Here is a 20,493-nt window from a genome sequence, read left to right as displayed (position 1 = left end):
GAATGAAAGTAGGCCCTAACTCTAACTGTAGCAAACACCCTTTACCTCCAAGCTTGTAGTCGGCCTGGTTGGCGAGTTGGTATAGCGCTGGTCTTCTATACCCAAGGTTGCGGGTTCGATCCTGGGCCAGGTCGATGGCATTTAAGTGTGCTTAAATGCGACAGGCTCATGTCAGTAGATTTACTGGCATGTGAAAGAACTCCTGCGGGACAAAATTCCGGCACATCCGGCGACGCTGATATAACCTCTGCAGTTGCGAGCGTCGTTAAATAAAACATAACATTAGCATTCCAAGTTTGTAATTTGGATAAAACTAAAGTCGACCGTGAGCAGTCACTTATCTCTTGACCTCAAGATTGCGATGCGCGAAAGTGTTCAATTTTGGGTCGAGGAACAGCGTTCCTAGTGAGTATAGGTTAAACTATAAAACGTCTTTGGTGCTCGGGCCTGTATATTTATTTTTATATCCCACCCATTCCAGCTGCAGGTTACTTGCGACAGAGATAACAGCGGTGAGTAACTACCTCTGGAGTTCAGATTAACAAAATTCACCCTCCAAAATCTCTGGCACCCACATTTTTGTACTTCTGCGTTCCATATCATTCAACGCCATCAGAGTTTAATGTCATCATATCATGCAGGCTTGTATCGTCCTTAGCTCCTACTCCGCGGCAAAGTAAAGCACATTGTATTTATCTAAAAGGTATAGCTTATCGATATAGAGCAGTAAATTCTGGTATAAATTCAGTAGTACGGATAGTAACGCATAAACAGTTTCCTTCACAGTAACTTAAAGTGAACGAAAGGTACTTACATTACGTATGCTAAATTATTATTAGAACGAAATACTGTATTCACAAATAAAAAAGTGTCTACATAAAAATTCAGTTTCAAGTTGTGTTAATTATAATTAATGTTAATGTTCTGTATTTCCTTTTCAAGCAATTTAAAATATGCAATTCTAGGTTAAAAAGCAACATTACTATTGCATATAAAATGTGCCTTTACTGAGCGTTTGTAAAGGAATAGAAGACAGAGCTGGGGTGATACTGATGTGGAGGACAATAAGAATAAAAGATGACAACGATCAGGAGAAATAGTTACTACCATAAGTAACAACTTAACCACAACTTTTCGTTTACAGATACAACGTCCACTCTACATTAGGACCTACGTCCATTTTATTAGCTGTTTAATGTCTGTAAGTAATAAAATATCTCCTCAATTTTTACAGTTAAACATAGTCAATGGAATTATGCTTAAGAAAATCTTTGCGGTTATACAGTAGACGTATATGCACTTTCCTTAGAAAAGATGAAAGTATATAAAGAAGTATATTCCAGCATTTGAAAATTACAGCGCAAGGTATAAACTCGGATTTAAAGCTACAATTAATCTTCGTGAAATTCAAAATTAGTGCAATAAAAGCCGCTCAAGGATCGTTCCCAAATAGTATGGTAAAGGGATGTCTTTTTCGTTAAAACATTTGGCGTCACGCAGTAAATCTTAGACTTCAAAAATATTTCATAAATAATATAATTCGCATTGGCTTTTGTCGCCTTCTGATCTTTCCTCTTGTTTCATTGAAAGATGTAGAAGATAATTTAGACCAAATAGCAGACAGTTGTGAAGATGATGTCCAAGATCTTTTTGCATACATTGACAAAACATATGCAAGAGACCGTCTAGCAAAAGACTGAAGAGGGCTAGCTCCAAGATTTTCGCCCGCACTTTGGAATGTCTATGGCCAAGAGAAATGTTAAAATCTTATGTTTTATTTAACGACGCTCGCAACTGCAGAGGTTATATCAGCCTCGCCGGATGTGCCGAAATTTTGTCCCGCAGGAGTTCTTTTACATGCCAGTAAATCTACTGAAATGAGCCTGTCGCATTTAAGCACACTTGACATCGAGCTGACCCGGGATCGAACCCGCAACCTTGGGCATAGAAGGCCAGCGCTATACCAACTCGCCAACCAGGTCGACTGGCCAAGAGACAAATAGAGTGAAGAGTACTACTAAATTATGTGGAAGTGTGGCACTTCCGTTTTCAAAAAAATCATTAGAACACATCATTCAAACTTTCGGACGTTTTAGAACACATTGAAAAAATCGTCCGGAAATACGAGTACAAACGGCGATTCTACAGTTATCCGCGCGACACGTAAACATCAGATACCTTGTTAAAAAGGTAGTCTACATCCTGAAGCAACGATAACTAGAACAAATTGTGGGTAGATATTAAACATACTGTAAACATAACAACATTAACCTGTATTTGAAAATCATAAGCTACAAAATTAAATTGTATTCGGTAGAACCACAAGAAGAAAGAGAACATTAATAGCTAATGTTGAGAAGTCATCATGTTCATAGCTGAGAACATCAATATTGCTTCCACTTCCATCTTGGACCACGTGAACTTTGATTCACAGAACTTCTTCGCTAGGCCAAGAGCTGAGCACGGGTAAACCGTGGTCCTCCAGCCGACTACCTGTACAGCAGTAAGCCCACTAAGCCTACCCACGGTCCTCGTGAACTCTTGCTTCAGAGTTCGAGCTCGAGGCAGTGAACTCTAGCACAACAGAGACCGAGACCGCTAGCCCGCGGAGCCCAAGCAGACCTGCCTGCGAACCGCAGCGATTCCTTCACAGTTCGCTTCTTTACTTGATGCATAATATTTCTATAGCATAAATAATCTTATTCATTTGGGAATAGTACCTCAAGTTTCAAACAGTAGTCCCATACCTGGGCTGGGTGAAAAGAATTTTAGTACATCACGTTATTGTTTTACATCGAAGCTCCATAGTATAAGAATTATTTCATACTTATATAATTTTCCTTTATTAATTGTAAAATATTTTTCATTTGTTTTAGTAAGACAACATTAATTCTGTCATTAACAAAGGGATTGCAATACCGCATATTTTATTTCAAGATACAAAGTTACACAACATGAATTATGGTACAAATTGCACAATTAAATTATTAAATCGTATCCACATATCAGACCTAAATAAGAAAATTTCATATTTCAAGCGTATGATATATTCATATAGGTACTATAATTTGTATTCGATACATTCCATTCGGTGAAATCGCACAGAAAGAAATTCGCCTTGTTTAAATTGTTAGCCTACTTATTTATAAATGGCTTTCACAGAAACCGGCCCTCACATAAGCCACCATCGGTCCCTATCCTGAGGTAAATTAATCCAGTCAGTAGCATCATATCCCACCTCTCTCAAATCCATTTTAATATTACCCTCCCATCTATGTCTCGGCTTATCCAAAGTGTAGAGCGCTGAAATACACAACACAGTATGACGAAATGATATTGTTACGTTTTCATGGTTACCAATTACCTTTACGGTTATGGACATCTATTTCAAACGATGCATTTAATATCGTGCTAATTGTGACTTGATTAGTGGTTAACAAAGCGCGTGAAATGTGAGCATGATCAATCTACATCTGTAACAAATATCTAAAAGTAACGCTGTGACGTAAGTATAGCCTACAATGTGATCCGTAATCAAGTCTTCAGATAATTCAAGCAAGACATGGCATGGATCCTCAGTCTACAGCCTAACGTTTAGTGATCAATGAAACTTTTCATCAGAAAGATCAGTTTCATCCTTTTTATTAAATAATCTAAGGTTAGAAGTTTAATTGGCATTAAATTAACAAAGGCTATATGCTATGTATGCATATTACTTCCAGCACAATATGATTAATAACGTGGCAATAATTATAACTTGTGAGATACTAAAATTCAGAAGGGGTATTTAGTAAAACTTTACTTTCAGTGGACTTAAAAAATACAGCAAGGGACAATAAAATATAAATTCTTCCTACAATGTGATTTGTAATCAAGCCTTCGCTTACTTCAAGCAAGACATGGCATGAATCCTCAGTCTACAGCCTAATATGCAATAGGCCTATAGTGATCATCGAAACATTTATATACCGGTATCTAATATTAGAAGTTAATTCACATTAAATTAATAAGGTTTTATTCTATGCACATTATTTCCATGTAGACCTACTTATGTTTTCAGCAAAATATGGTTAATAACGTGGCAATTCTTATCAAACATATGCGATAATTAAATTATTTTCTGTGTAAATATTTCAAAATGCTTTGCTTTTCAGAACAGTAGGGAACAATAGGCCTAACGTACAATCTCTTACTACAATGTGATTTGTAAAGAAGAAACACGTTAATTCAAGACAGGTATGATTTATGAATCCTCAATCTACAGTATAACGTGTAGTGATCATCAAAACCTTTCATCAGGATCGCTTTTAATTTATATTGTAAAGTAGTCCTATATCTAAGATTAGAAGTTTCATTCATATTGAATGTGAATGAATGTATATTTGTCTTCAAGCAATATACTTTTTGGTGAGGCGGCACTTCACATTATTAGTACACAGTGCCGACTTACCGTTTTACACGCCTCGCGTACAAGTCATTTAGGAAATTACTTGTTTTTAATTTACTACTGCAATTCTTTCACTAGTCTTTTCTTGTCTGCCATCAATTCTTCCACAAGTTTACTCCTAACCCATTATTATACCAAAAATACTATAACCCCCTCCTGTATGACACATTTCCCCTCACTCTACATCACTAACTATTTGCACTTTTCACTGCTCACTTTTCCACATTGCTACTTTTAGGTCTTAGTTTTCTTCTCTCACGATTTATTTCCCCTCCACACCATTTCCTTAAGTCATACTGCTTTTTCGCCTTGTTTTCCCCTCTTCCTTCATCACTGCTCCCTGAACTACCTCCTACTTGCGTTACTCCACTTCTCGTCAGCCTCGATGTTTCATTCATATTACAGTATAAGGTTTTATTTCATGTATACTATTTGCGTGTAGGCCCAACGTTTCTTTCCAGCATAATATGATTAATAACGTAACAATCTTGTAGAACCTATGCGATATATAATTTCGGAAGAAGCATTTAGTACATAATTTTTCGGTATGATTATTTCAAAATACTTTGATTTTCATACAGTAAGATACAATCTCTTCTTACAATATGATTTGTAATGAAGTCTCCGGTTACTTGAAGAAGGACATGGCATGAATTCTCAGTCTGCAGCCTAATATATAAGTTAGTGATCATCGAAACGTGTTATCAGAAAGGCAAGTTCTGTTTTTTAATATGTTTTCTATATTTAAGATTGGAATTTGATTTCGGATTAAATTCTGATGTTTTTTTTTTTTTTTCCTATGAATATTAGCAATTCTTCAGAACTTGTGCGATAATTTAATTCGAAACGTGTATGAAGTACAAGTTTATTTTCAGTGTATGTATTTTTAAAAACTTTGATTTTCAGTACAGAAAGGAACAATAACGTAGAATCTCTTGTTACAATATGATTTGTAAAGGAACATCGCGTTAATTCAAGAAAGATATGTCATGAATCCTCAATCTATAGCCTAACATATAAGTTTAGTGGTCATCGAAACGTATCATCAAAAGGACCAGTCCTATGTTGGAATCCGAAGTATAATTCGTATTACATTATAAAGTTTTATTCCATGCATATTATATTTTGCGGGTACTTTTATTTCCAGCGCAGTATTTTTAATAACGTGGCATTCTTGTAGAACTTATGCGAAATTTAATTTCGGAAGGAGCGTTTAGTAGATAATTTTTCAGTGTGATTATTTCAAAATACTTTCATTTTGAGTCCAGTAAGATACAATAACGAAGAAACTTCACTGCAATGTGATTTGTAATGAAGGCTGGCGTTAAATATAGACATAGCATGAATTCTCAATCTGCAACCTAAGGTATAGTGATCATCGAAGCGTTTCTTAAGAAAAGCCAGTTCTATCCTGGGATTATAAGTTTAATCGGTATTACATTATAAGATTTTATTTTATGCGTATTATTTGCGTGTACTTTTGTTTGCAGCATTATATTATTAATAACGTGGCAATTCTTATTTAAATTCCGAAGGAGTATTTAGTACATTTTTAGTTGTTCTTTGCAAAACGTGTTATGTCCACTGATAATATTTGTTGGTTTTTTGCGACATGTTGTTCCTTATTATCTTCTCTATCGATAAAGCTACAAATAAACGTGTTCTGTCCATGGTAAAAAACGATTGCAGAAGTTAGGTGCAGATGCAAGGAATGTTTTGTCCTCCTACTATACAGTTACATAATGTATTAATTCCTCAAATATGTAAAATGTGTTTTGTTCAATCATAAATCCTCTGCTACCATTATTACATCTGCAACCAAAGTAATTACTGTCCAATAAATGATTCATTTGTGTACAATTCATGCTATTTCTTCTTTGTTGTGGTACCATGTTATTTTAATGATTTGAAGAGAATTTTAAAAAGAATGTTATAATGTTTTCAGCATTGAAGAACAGCTATGTACTGATTATTGTTAACAGGAAAAGTGCTTTTGTAGATACGATTGGAGTTTTAATAGTTGCCATTTAATACAGTGAATTGACAGTAATCATGAATGAGGAAAATAGAGTGGCAACCTCAAACAACAAAGTAACATCTGCTGCTCCCGACAGAGCTCGAAAAAAGACGAGAAATGAACAATCCTTGAAAGGAAACAAGGCGAAACGAATGAGGTTAGCTATGTTCAAATATTAGTATAAATAATTTATTTTATGCTCTATGATAACTTGTTTAGTTTATTATCGTTTCTATAATGCATGTAATTTTACAGTATTACTTTATATTGTTTCAGATACACTACAAACGTTTCCCAAGACCCCCAAATTGTCAGCATCCACAAATTCAAAATTCAGATGCTTTGAATTTACATTACAGGATGTGAGATTAATCAACCAGAAGTTCTTCCAGGAGCCAGATCTACATGCAAAAATGAAATGGTTCTGAAGTATGTGACGGTGCTATCACCAAAACGCAAACGATCTCGCAAGAATTCTTTCAGCAAGTCTGTATCAGTAAAATGTTACCGAGTAAATATGAAGGGAGGATAATGTTCACTCAGGTATGTACAGAGCGGTCTATGACATTCTCTACAACGCTCGGCAGCAAGTGAGCCCGGCACGGTGTCAGCGCTTGTCATTCCCGGTGAACGGGGTCCGCCACAGTCGAACGCTACATTCTTTCTTTCTCTGTCCCTGCTTTCTCTCTCTTTGCCTGCCTTCAAGGACATAGCACATGGCCACATTGCAACAGATAGCTGCTCTTCAGTTGTCTATGAGTTCTCTTGACGTTTGTAATGATGTACCTATGTCTTAGATGAAGATTGAAGATTGTGGCTAATAACTGTGGCTTGTAAACTTTTGTGATGCCATACTAAGCCCCAATCTTCATTCTTCATCTAAGACGTACGTACATTAATTCAAACGTCAACAGAGCTCATAGACAACAGAAGAGCAGCTATCTGTTGCAATGTGTCCTTGAAGGCAGGGAAAGAGAGAGAAAGCAGGGACAGAGAGAGAAAGACTGTAGCGTGCGACTGTGGCGGACCCCGTTCACCGGGAATGACAAGCGCTGACGCTGGGCCCGCTTGCCACCGAGAAGAGAATGTCATAGACCGCTCTGTAGAAATAATTCTGTTCCTAGAAGCACTTCAAATAGGAAGGTCTCGTCTTCAAAAATAATGTAACAAATTTCTCAAGCAAGGTGTTTGGTCTAAAAAACAAGAGGTGGCATTTTTCGAAATAACAAATTTGCCCATAAGAGACAATCAGTTAAAATATTAATTGAGAACCATCTCAGAGTCACTACTGCAGATCAGAAAATGCAAACCAACCATTTAAGCATTTCAGCTATGTGGGATGAGTACAAGAAAGCTCATGACTAGGAGCTTCATGTCAATTATGAATACTTTCGAAGTATATTTGTTAATGAGTACAAGATAAGCTTTGCAAGTCCTGCAACTGATTGTTGTTTAACATGTTTACGAATGAAGGAGAAAATTAAAAACTGTGCAAATCCTGCAACAAAAGATGATTTTCGATTACACCTTAAACTATATGAAAAGCGAACTGATGTATTTTTCTTCTACTTAAGTCTAACGAGGAAGAGCATCTTACTTTGAGCTATGACTGCCAAAGAAATTAGAATTAGTAGAATCTATTCCCATGATATCAGCCTCAACACTAAGTGCAAATTATATAAAACATTAATAAGACCAGTCTTGCTATATGGATCTTAAACCTGGGCAATTGGCAGTGCCGACAATTGTAGGCTGAGTATATTTGAGAGAAAGGTTCTGAGGACGATATACGGACCAGTAAATGATGAAGGCAGTTGGAGGAAAAGATATATGTAACTATGAATTATACCAACTTTTTAAAGCACCAGATGTTTGCAGAGAAATTAAAGCTAGGAGAGTCAGGTGGCTGGGCCATATCTGTAGGAAGGATGAAAAAGATCCTTGCAAGAAATTGACTCTCACTATACCTTTTGACACCAGAAAAGTAGGGAGACCTCAGCTAAGATGGCTGGATGAAGTGGAGAAGGATATAATAGCAGCAGGTGTTAGAGGATGGAAAACAAAGGTGTTAGATCGAAGGACATGGAAAAGCATCGTTGGGGCGGTCAAAGCTGGAACCCGGCTGTAGAACCAAAGAAAAAAGAAGAAGAAGAAGAAGAAGAATCTATTCCCCGTAGAATTGATGTAATTAAAAGTAAAAGTTGTCCTATAAAATACTGAAATCCCCTCTCTAAAGAATGAATGTAAAAATAACGTGAATATTTAAAATAAGCGTTCTTTTTTTCTCAGTAAGTTTTTATTATATTTATTTACTTTTCCTTCTCAGCATAAATTAGTTTAAAATTTTCTTGATATATTTTTAGCATAGAATGAATACGTCTTCTCTATGTAGATGGGTTCTGTTAAATTGTTGTGCGTTTATCAATATGTTTCATCATATGAAGCCAGTTGTGTAGACCAATTTACAGACAGTCATCCACGGTGCGCCATAGAAGACTGGTCTTCACTACACCCACTTCGAGAAGAGATTGTGGGAGATTTGTTAGGATACCTCAGAGGAACAGGAGCTTCCGGAGAATACCTGTGTTAATGGATGCGTGCTTATGCCGGAGATCGAACCTGGGTTCACAGGATTGAGTTCAGCGCTATAGCCACTGGACCATCGTGATGGTTTTGTATAATATGTATAAATATTGCTTGTGTGTGTGTGTGTGTGTGTGTGTGTGTGTGTGTGTGTGTGTGTGTGTGTGTGTGTGTATATATATATATATATATATATATATATATATATATATATATATATATATAAGTGCTCTGCCCATGGGCAGGTCTTTCATTGCAAACTCAGCATTTTCCAATCTTTCCTCTTTCCTGCCTTCCTCTTAGTTTCCTCATACGATCCATATATCTTAATGTCGTCTATCATCTGGTATCTTCTTCTGCACCCAACTTTTCTCCCGTTCACCATTCCTTCCAGTGCATCCTTCAGTAGGCAGTTTCTTTTCAGCCAGTGACCCAACCAATTCCTAAATATAATAATAAATTATTTGCAAATAAAATATACATATTTTGTGTCTATTTATGGAATTATCCGATTTACATCTTGAACACATTGCAATATTTGGTTTTCCCCGTTTGTTATAATTCTTACAACTTTATATGCAGCATTCAGAAGCCACCAGACTGAGGATCCTGATTTATGAAGGGAGAGTAAATGTAAGTGAAGGAAAAATGGAGGTAGTGCTCAAATGGTATTAATAGAAATCAAACTACTTTTGTATATTCACTAATACAATTTGTTTTGTTTTATTTTGTTTCTTTTGTTTCAGGCCCCGCTCATATCCTGTGCCTCATCGTGGCGAGCGGGTGAAACAAAGAATGATGCATGATGCCAGTTTTATTAATGGCTGAATTTTTTTTTTTTTTTTTTTTTTTTCCAATTTTCCGTGACTTGCCTTATTTAGGACACTCGATATTTTAATTAATTCATGTTTAGGCCTATAACAAATTTCTAAGATGTCACTTACATAAAATTTCTTAGTAAAACTTTACCTACCAACACAATAAATACTGTAAAATGGAAAGGTTAATGCGTCCTTCTTTGGCTAAACAGGATAACTACAAGTAGTGGTACATACATAAGGCCAGGTCATGGACGCTGTTGATCGGAGACTCATTAAAGTAAGTTAGAGATTACAAATTGACTTATTTTGTTTTTAAATACAAATGCATCATTGGTTATAATTTGTATCACACATCATTGACTTGAAATTATTTTTTTTCAGTAGAAATATTCAACGAAGTTCACATGAAATAGGTTCATAGTGAAGTCTTCTTTGTATTTGTTTCCATTTTCTCCTTTCGTCCATTTTCCCTGTGACTCAAGATTTCTTCATTTCCACACCTTCTCTGTATTCTATTGTTTCTCCTGCTGGTATCTTTATACAGCTTTTTAGACGAATCCAGTATTCATTGCTATTCTCAGGTGTGGATTTTAATGTAGCAGCTTTCTCTTGAAAATTTCTTCGTCACCTGTTTTCCTCTTATCTTCTTCAGACAAAAATCTACTTCGATTACCAACAGGACATGGTCTGAGTTAATATGGTAAAACCTTTGCATTTTTTTAAGCAATTTCGGAATATTTCCTGCACCAGTATGTAGTCTAATCTGATATCTGATTTCGTACCTTGGGCATGTCCAGATGTATCTTCTTCGTTTATGTTGTTGGAATAGTGTATTTTCAACATTCACTGCATTTCTCTTACAGATATTCACCAAAGATTCTCCTCTGTCATTTCTTTTTCCCAATCCACATTTTCCAACTGTTCGTCCATCTTGTCCTTCTCCTACTACTGCGTTCCAGTCGCCCATTAGGATTACGCAGCTCCCTTCTTCTCCTTCTCAACTATCTCTTCTATCTTGTCATAGCTTTCTTCCACTTCCTAATCTGCTAATCCACTACGTGGCATGTAAGTTTGCATAATAAATCCGCAAAACCAGGGTCGTCTTATATGGCAGATAAAAGAAAAAGAGATATTACAATTCTACATTAAAACCATTATAAAAAAACAACAGATCACATTCGTTGTCTGAGGCAAAGAGCTCGTAAAATATATCCTGACTTTCACTGTTGACAGCGCCATCATATAGGTCCCATTCTGAATGTGACGAGTCGGTTTCTACTGCGCCATAACCAGTCCATAACAGTCCTCTGTGCTATCCATCGCGTTAGAAATTCCATATTTCTTTTAAGGATTTTATCACTGTTTACACTTTCACTTTTTTCCATGACAGTTGATAGTTTGAGGGTATTTTAAAGGACAGATCTAAGCAAAACCATAATATTGTGCTTCAAATTTATACCTCGTATTATCTGAAGACCATCTTATTTGCGGATGCGGAAATATACGACAGTATGAATAACATTGGCGGACAACTGAATCCAATAGATTCAAAATCCCCTATATCTACTTTCACAAACTGAAGGATAAGTAGGATGAGTAGTGAAAAATTGAGGGAGTTTTCAACCTGACAGTGATTTTTAACAAACCTTTTGCTTTAAATTTAGTGGCTTTCTTAATTCAAACTATATAAATCATTATGTGGGCGTAACTCAATTATGAACAAAATGGTCTTTAGGGGGTTTTGAATCTAGGATTCAACTCATAGTTGTCCGGCTTTTTGTTACTGCTACAGAAAAAGTTTTTATAACTGTCATGAAAAACAGTCATGCTGTCTTCTCCTGTTATTCATCTTCTTGATTAATTCCTCGTCACGTACATGGGCACGAATTTGAGGTCCATTGATCTTACAAACCAGAAAAGGCTGAAACTATATGTTGCAAACAGTTACAATCAGTATTCAATGCTCTGAAAAACTGTTTCATCAGGTCAAACTTGATGTGAAGTGAGGGAAAAATGATTCTGTCTCGGCTAACGATTGGTTCATATCATATCATAAAGTCGACCGTGGTAAAACATGACCAAACATGCTTTCAGTTTTTTTTTTTTTTTTTTTTTTTTTTTTTTTTTTTTTTTTTTTTTTTTGTTACAGTAGAGTATAATTATTATCGAAATGTGAACGTGAGGCCAACAGCGGCTGGTCTGTCTGAGCTTTTGAAGGGCTGTGGCACCACAGATTATTATTAATGTTAATTGAGCACCCACGTGTAATAATGGGGTAAGTAGTTACGAAATATATTCATACTTAACCCATTATTGCATGTAGGTGCTCAATTATGTTCTTTCATGTCCTTTCAGTCAAAATACTAACAACAATACGGCCTACCACAGAGTTTTGCGTTATTTTGGATGCGAGTGTCGAAATACAATTTTAATATTTTATTGCTATCACTGAGTTTGAAACGGAATTGTAGCTGTTTTATCCGTATTTATTTTAACTTTATTAGTAGTGAATCATTTATTTGATTAATAGTTTGTCTTTGAAATAGGCCTACTTTTTATAAGCTACAGTTCATCGTCTTCTATAAGCAGTAAGGACACAAGGAGCAGAAATAAAGGATGCCGGTGTCGAAACACAATTTTAATATTTTATTGCTATTTGTTTTTCACTGGGTCTGAAACGGAATTGTAGTGGTTTTATCCGTATTTAGTTTAAGTATATTACTAGTGAACCATTTATTTGGTTTATCGTTTGTCTTCGAAATAGGCCTACTTTTTATAAGCTGCAGCTCATCGTCTTCTCTATAAGCAGGACGGACACAAGGAACAGAAATAAAGGATGTTCATATTACATAATTTTGTTCATTAAGAAAGCCCTCAACACTTAAAGATTTTTTCTTCAGAAAATATATTAATTACATATTAAATGTAAGAGAAAAACACTTTTCAATAATTACAAATATAATAGTAAAAATAATACACTGCAATTACTTACGCATTAGGTATATACAACAGAGAAACCTACACTTTTCCTTTAGAAAACAAAGGTTTGTTAAATCAGCGGATAAAAAACACAACAAGGGTTAAATGGCATCCCACTAAACACAGCTTCCTATGCTCTCCACATTCAGAAGACAAATATATGTACATGACAAGGAATAGGAGGCAGTTGTTGACAAGGCAGTACAAACAATTGCTGGTTTTCTTGCACATTTACAGAACAACATGAACTTCAGATCCTCACCTACGAAACTTAAAGCTTATGATATAATAAAGACAGTGTTAATTTCATTTTTTTTTTTTCAAGAAAATGCAGTTCACCAAAACTACAGTAAATAATTTAGGGACTTGAACAATAGGTTGTGTGAAACTGCATCATAAATTATAAATAAATGTTTTGATGGAGTACTGAAAGAACTTCTAGAAATTAACAGCTCGGAGAGACACCATTTGCCTCGTTTCACTTTATTAGCCACTGTTTCAACAGTTCCTATTTTTTCAAAGGGAATCTGCAAGAAAAGAAAAATACTGTACACGCCGCATGTTATGCCGGGCGTTGTTACACATTTATGCATGAAAAAAAAAATGCTGCTAACTAACAAAACTATGGACTTAACTTCATAAAATTTACATGAAATATGATAAATCAGTTGTCTTTTTCCTTTTGACATTGCAGTTATATGCGGCACATACAACAGGCATGTTTTTTCTTTGTTTTTTCGTAGTGCTTACCTCCGTATATACAACATTGTAAGCAGACGAATTTTTACAACAGTGGGCGCTTAGTTCATATCTGCTGTGTTTCGCGGTGGCACCGTAAAGAGCGCTGTACAGGACAACATGGCCACTCTATATTCTTCTCTTTCTAAGGGTAGGTACACGTTGGAGCAACGATAAACGATAAAAGAAATGACCTAGCGACGCTTTGGTATTATCCTAGATCATATATGTAACAGATATGTCGGGGTTATTGGCTTTGAGGTTAACAACTTTTGTCAGGTTTACTACGCTGCCATCTAGTTTTTACATAAGGAGTCACGTCATTATACCCATTTGAATTGCATTAGCGACTGTGCTGCCATCTCGTGTTCGTTTACGGCGGACGGGTGGCGATCCTGGCGGTTGTTCTCTTCAAAGTGCTGCCGATTTTAACGTAGGGAGGAGTTATCTGTTACATATATGATCTAGGGTATTATCAAAGAATCAAATGTTCATATCGGAGCGACGAGGACGCGGGAAGCGAACATTTTGATTTATCAGTAGAAGATATTCTATACATCCACTTAATGAAAGAAGATATATAGGAAATATCAGCTGCTAGGTTCAAGTTTAATATAACTTAAATACGTACAAAATTGAACCCGTTTCTCATCGTTGTGCTGTGATTGGTTATTGTGATCACATAATGTATCACGAATAAATACACAACTGATCAATTTGCCAATATCTACAACAATTAATTTAATATGCCGAAATAATAATAAATCTATTAATATTCGGATATATTGATAACCACCGGTCATTATACAGATCAATATTATCTTAATCAGAGATTATATGAACGACAAGAGCGAAGAAAATTTTCGTCGCTTTTATCGTGTATCTTCGCTTTTATCGTTACTTCAATATGCACACCTCAATGACAATGCATGCTTCAATTCTCTCTGATATAGCATCGCTGCTTCTTTTATCGTTTATCGTCGCTCGAACGTGTACGCACCAACGCGTTAGATACTATAGAGAGGCTAAAGACCTCTGATAAGCGCTCCCTGCGGAGGCCAACAGTACTATGGATCGTTCCCTAAAAAACATGGCGTCTATAGTACCGCCAGCCTCCGCAAGGAGTGCTTATCAAAGGCACACTGTAACGAGTTGGTACATGTATTATATTTTTCAGATACATCAATATTTAATTTAAACATTTCGCTATAGGTTTTGTAAAAAGCTGATTTATAAATGAAAAAGTAATAATTAAGACTTTAAAATTTCCAAAAATGTCTCATTCCCTCGGATTTAAATGAAATGTACCGTAAATCATAATATTCGTTGCTGGATAATTAAACCCTCTCAATACAGGTACCATTGCCGCAGAGAATTATAAGATAAGACAGACAGCATAAGCGAAATATCTGTATTAATAAGTTTGTACCATGAAGAGTTTAGTATTTATTGTGTTTATAGGGCCTACTCCAACTTTCTTTTTATTAATGCGTTAGGGCTCTTTTTGTTATCAAAGAGGAAAGATAGCACTTGCATCACACATAATTTGTCATTATTGTTCAAAATAATGTAAGAACAGTTTTATTCTGCAAAAGCCTCTGCTTAGTTGCGAGACACGTATGAGATCAATGCTTGTTTCAAATTATATTAGACTACACGATGTCTCCATCACGCGACAATATTTGTTTCAAACTATATTAGACTACATGATGTCTCCATCACGCGAAAAGAAGTGTACCTAGCTGTGGGTCCTGTTGTTTCTGATAACAATGTTAATCGTAAGTATCTTATCGTTTCAATAAATGTGGTGAGATATGATCGTGAGTAACTTTCTATTAGTGTCATTCTTTAATTATTATGTTGCATGCTAAGAGATTATTTGTAGTTTTAATAATTTCAGTTTTCAAAAGTTATCTGTGTTAATTCCAATTTCAAATGAATTTTTCTCAATAACTTTATTACTGGATATTTTTTTTTTTAATTTTCGCCACTACCTTTACTATATTTTACTCCTATTAGTTACATACGTCGTCTCTCTTGAAATCACCTGGTGAGCACTGAATTACATGATTTCATATTAGGTTAGACTAGCTGTAAGGTAATTAAATTTGTGACGAAGTCAAAAAATAATTTATTTTTCTTCTGCCGATTAAATTCATCCGTCTTTAGGTGCTTTGCTTTGGTTGCATCGAGTATAGCTTGTCATTTAATATCTGGGCTATATTTAGTGAAACTAATAAAACATAGGCCTACAGCTGTTATAAAACGTAAAGTTTTGTGTGTATTTTACTTTTTACTTATTAACATAGTCTTAATATGTAACTCAATTCACAATAATACTAACTTCATCACAGTCATTTCCTACAACATCCGAGCCACGCCCCTTTGTTTTGACTAACCGAAACATGGCGGACCAATGTTCAATTTTCTTCAACTTTCTGAGATCTTTGTCCTCTCTATAGTATCTAACTCGTTGGTACGCACCCTTACTCGTTGCTCTAGACGCAAGTGCATCAAGTTGGCCGTGGTTGAATGTAACAGTGGGTTTCAGTGTAGCCAACATAGTATGGTAGTAACATTTCTCACATTTATTTAGTATCATTTTGTTTTCATGTATTGTCCACCCTGCCAATCGTGTCGGTTGCTATCTAGTGGAAGTGGATCGTAGTAATTCTAGATAAATATGGCGAGTTTTAAAATATTTAGATTTTATATGTTTCGTGATATACTAAATGTGTTAATGTAATAATAATTATATATATATATATATATATATATATATATATGGTACAATAGGATTTGAAATGTGTTGTAGTTGTGATAAAAGTATTTAAAATTGGTTTATAGTGCCACATTGATAGTGATAAAAGTGTGCAATATTCGTTCAGTGGCTGGTGGATGCTCTAGATGACTGGTTCGAAAGTCAGTATGTTTTTGTTCCGTAAAGAAGAAGATTTACGCAGGGGGGTAAATAGTATTGTTTGAATGTGTATCACCAACCTCCAAATAAGAGGTTATGTAACATCAGTAGATGTGTTGTATAGCTTGAGAAACAAAAACTAATTAGTATTAATTTATTTCGCAAATACACGAGTTACATTTTGAAACCCAGAGTATTGAAAGAGAAGCATTAGTGATGATCCGAAGACTGGGAGATTAAGAACAACAATTATAACTTCCCCGTCTTAAGGAAGGTAAGGTGCAGTTTGTACAAAGAGAAAGTAATTAGGCTACATAATCTGGTAATTTCATAGAAGACGGGCACTTGGTTGAATATAGTAAGTATTACCAACTTCTTTATTTCAGGGTTAAATGTTAGTGATCTTTTAGTGACTTTTACATGTTAGTTCTAGGTTTTTGTACTAGGTGTCGCCGTGATTTTCTTTTAATTTTATTGGTTATAGTTGTCATTTGTTCTAGAATTTTCGTTAATTTTGAATGGATGATGACGTTATCAGTTGTTCTTGGTTGTTTGACGTGAGTGGTGTTATGTTGTGTCTGATGACTAAAGTTGAAAGTTTCTCATTTTATGATTTTTGTGATTTTCTTTCATTTGATTGATTATAGTTATCATTTATTCTAGAATTTTCATTAATTTTTCGTGGATAATGACGTCCTGTTGTTCTTGGTTGTTTGACGTGAGTGGTGTTACATTGTAGATTTGTCTGCATTTGTCGAATGCGCATCACCATGCTTACGAAAAGCCACTTTTCAGTGCCAATAATTTATTTTGTGTGCACAAGGTTGGAATTTTGAAGTAAGAGGGAAAGAAAGGAAACCGTGTTCTGAAATTTATCTATTAAATTTTGTGTCGATTTTGGTTTAGTTCTTTCGCTGGTGAAGAAGTATTGTGTTCAATGTTGAGAAGAAAACTGTTTTTCTGTGGTTTAAAGGAATTATTTACTGAATTTTCTGTAGATGTTAAGGTGTAATAAGTGTTCGAAGAGAATTTCATTTAGTGTAAACACGTGGTTTATTTATGCACAGTTGACTGTACGACAAAGTGTTGGTTTAGTTCTTTGCTCCCTGCATGGTTTAAGTTTAGATTGCCTTAAAGCCTGTGTCATTTGTACTGGAAGTGAAGTGGTTGTCGATGAAGACGTCGATGAGAATTGAATTTTATTTGATAAGATGATAAATTATTATGTTTTGTGTTTTAGTGATTTTTGGGGGTAAAGTGCGGACGAAAATTGCTAGAAAAGTACTACCAACTATGAAGTTCGAATGCCACCAAACGCCAAAAAAATCAAAGGCGAAAAATTAAATATATTTTAATTTTTTTTGGAGGGCTTGTTCTTCTTTAAAAATATGAATATATACATTTGATTTTTCATCTTTGATTTTGCGATGTTTGGTGACATTTGACTTCATAGTTGGCAGAACGTTTTTGGTAGTTTTCGTCAGCCATGTTGGGTTTTGCCCGTCTTCTAGGAAATTACCCATAATCTATAATAACTTCCTGTTCATTCATTCATTTATTTTATTCTCCACACCTGTAGAGTAACGGTCAGCACGTCTGGCTGCGAAACCAGGTGGCCCGGGTTCGAATCCCGGTCGGGGCAAGTTATCTGGTTGAGGTTTTTTCCGGGGTTTTCCCTCAACCCAAAACGAGCAAATGCTGGGTAACTTTCGGTGCTGGACCCCGGACTCATTTCACCGGCATTATCACCTTCATATCATTCAGACGCTAAATAACCTATATGTTGATACAGCGTCGTAAAATAACCAAATAAAAAATTTATTTTATTCCATAAATCTTACATGAGCAATGAAGCTTTAAGATGTAGAACAAGTCAAAATTTTACAATATTACAATTACAATTTTTACAAATTTTTATAGTTTAACAATTTAGTAATTTTCTACAATGTTCACAATTTTGTGCAATTTTTTACAACATTTTGGCGAGATGTAGTGAGATGAAGTGAGGTCCGAGGATTCGCCAAAATATTACCCGGCATTTGCCTTTTGGTTGGGGAAAACCTCTGAAAACCCCAACCAGGTAATCAAATCAAAGGGGTTGCTGCCAAGGACTCACCATAGACCATCCGGCTTCAGTCCCACGGCTGTGGAAAACCTCGGAAGAAACCAAAGACCAAAGGGGGATCCAACTCAAGCCCGAACGCAGCTCCGGATCAGCAGCCCAGCGAGTCTGCTGACTGAGCTACATCGATGGCTCTACTAAAAGTATACAATACATAGCCAATCAGATTATTAAATTTACAAACTCAAACAATCATTCATCAGTTGAGCTGTATGTATAATACAAAACAAGTAAGTTAATTACATTTAAGGCATAAACAATTCAACCAGTTGTGATATACAGAAATTGATAATACATATCATGCAAACTACTTCAAATTACAAACACAAACAATTTATCAATAGAGCTATATAGATTACTATTCAATTTAAAGCATATACAATTCATCGGCCAAAACTATACAAATATATACAATACAAAGTAGCATACTTTCATTAAGCTATACAAATTTGCACAATTAATATCAAGTAGATTAATTCAATTTATAATCATAAACAATTCATCAGTTGAGCTATACAGACTACTATACAATTTACAGCATATACAGTTCATCAATTGAGCTATACAGACTACCATTCAATTTACAGTAGGCCTATATACAATTCATCAGTAGAGCTACACAGACTAGTAAGATAGTAATTGTTAGCTAGTGTAATCTGTTAGTACAGTACTGTGGCTTGCTTACATCCTCAAAAATTCAAAATGATTGTTTTGCTCCAGATTTGAGGTTATGACCTCAACACTAATGAGACACATTGTTTACTGTTGTTTATGTTGCTTACATTTATAAACCATTATTAAATAAGAATAGCATAAATTCTTCAGACCATTTCCCCACTACTGCAGTTATGGCGTTTTTGCACACAATTGTATATAATCAATGTCGCCAATATAAGAAACAATTCGTCAAAAGTAATGTTAATATGTAATAATCTTCTAAATACTAAATACATTGGTTAATATGTCGATTTTATTTTTTTAATTGGGTTATTTTACGACGCTGTATCAACATCTAGGTTATTTAGCGTCTGAATGATATGAAGGTGATAATGCCGGTGAAATGAGTCGGGGATCCAGCACCAAAAGTTACCCAGCATTTGCTCGTATTGGGTTGAGGGAAAATCCCGGAAAAACCTCATCCAGGTAACTTGCCCCGACCGGGATTCGAACCCAGGCCACCTGGTTTCGCAGTCAGACGTGCTGACCGTTACTCCACAGGTGTGGACTAATATGTCGAAGGTTAGGTTTGGTTTGTTATGGTTTTTAGAGCTTGTTCTCATTAGAATAATCTTATAACAAATAATGATAGCTGGAGTATAGGAATTTTTTCCACGCCCTACATTAATTGCAAACTGGCATGATATAGTTGCTTCTGTTAGTAATGCAAAGACAACATGACAGATGTCAGTGGGAAATGGTCTAAAGTTTCTCCAAAGTCTTCACCATAGTTTAAGATAGTTTTCATATTAAACATTTATTTTAGACGCTGTGCCTTGAAAACATTCTGGCTGTCTTCATATATTTCTGAAGCAATATCATCCAGAGAGAATCCTGATGATCGTAGGAAACGTCTAGAAAACAATTTTCTTAAAGCTTCAGTAGAGGAGAGTTTATCTGAGGTATAATAAACAAATGGAAATTATATTGTTTAATTCTTTAGATGAACTTACTTATAAATTGAAATTGGACAGTGATTGGGTATTTGTGAGGAAAGATACCTGTGTGTGCTTGTTATTAATTTGTGAAGTTCCTCATCCCTGAATTCTGTGTTATGTTGTTATTAATAGTGATTTATTATTAACACTGCATGTGAAAGATAAACAAGTAAGAAGGATAGACAATGCAACTCTTCCAGTCATGGTAAGT

The 20,493-nt window shown here is 35.3% G+C and overlaps 1 protein-coding gene across 4 annotated transcripts in view; it reads left to right on the top strand.

Annotated features, from left to right (window-relative positions):
- Positions 1–16,488: 16,488 nt before the first annotated feature.
- The window catches only part of LOC138706388 (uncharacterized), a 70,171-nt gene continuing 66,166 nt past the window's right edge, over positions 16,489–20,493 (top strand). Inside the window, exons 1-2 of one of the 4 annotated variants that reach the window (XM_069835622.1) lie at positions 16,489–16,779; positions 20,111–20,246. The gene's annotated coding sequence lies outside the window, so the exon portion shown is untranslated. Of the gene's footprint in view, positions 16,780–17,424; positions 18,858–20,110; positions 20,247–20,493 lie in introns of those variants that run through there. The other 3 variants (XM_069835621.1, XM_069835619.1, XM_069835623.1) reach the window with 3 other exon arrangements.

Source organism: Periplaneta americana, chromosome 9 (genome assembly GCF_040183065.1).
Source record: "Periplaneta americana isolate PAMFEO1 chromosome 9, P.americana_PAMFEO1_priV1, whole genome shotgun sequence".
Classification (NCBI taxonomy): Eukaryota; Metazoa; Arthropoda; class Insecta; order Blattodea; family Blattidae; genus Periplaneta; species Periplaneta americana.
Note: the sequence above shows the minus strand (reverse complement) of the source record. Positions and strands in the feature narration are given on the sequence as shown.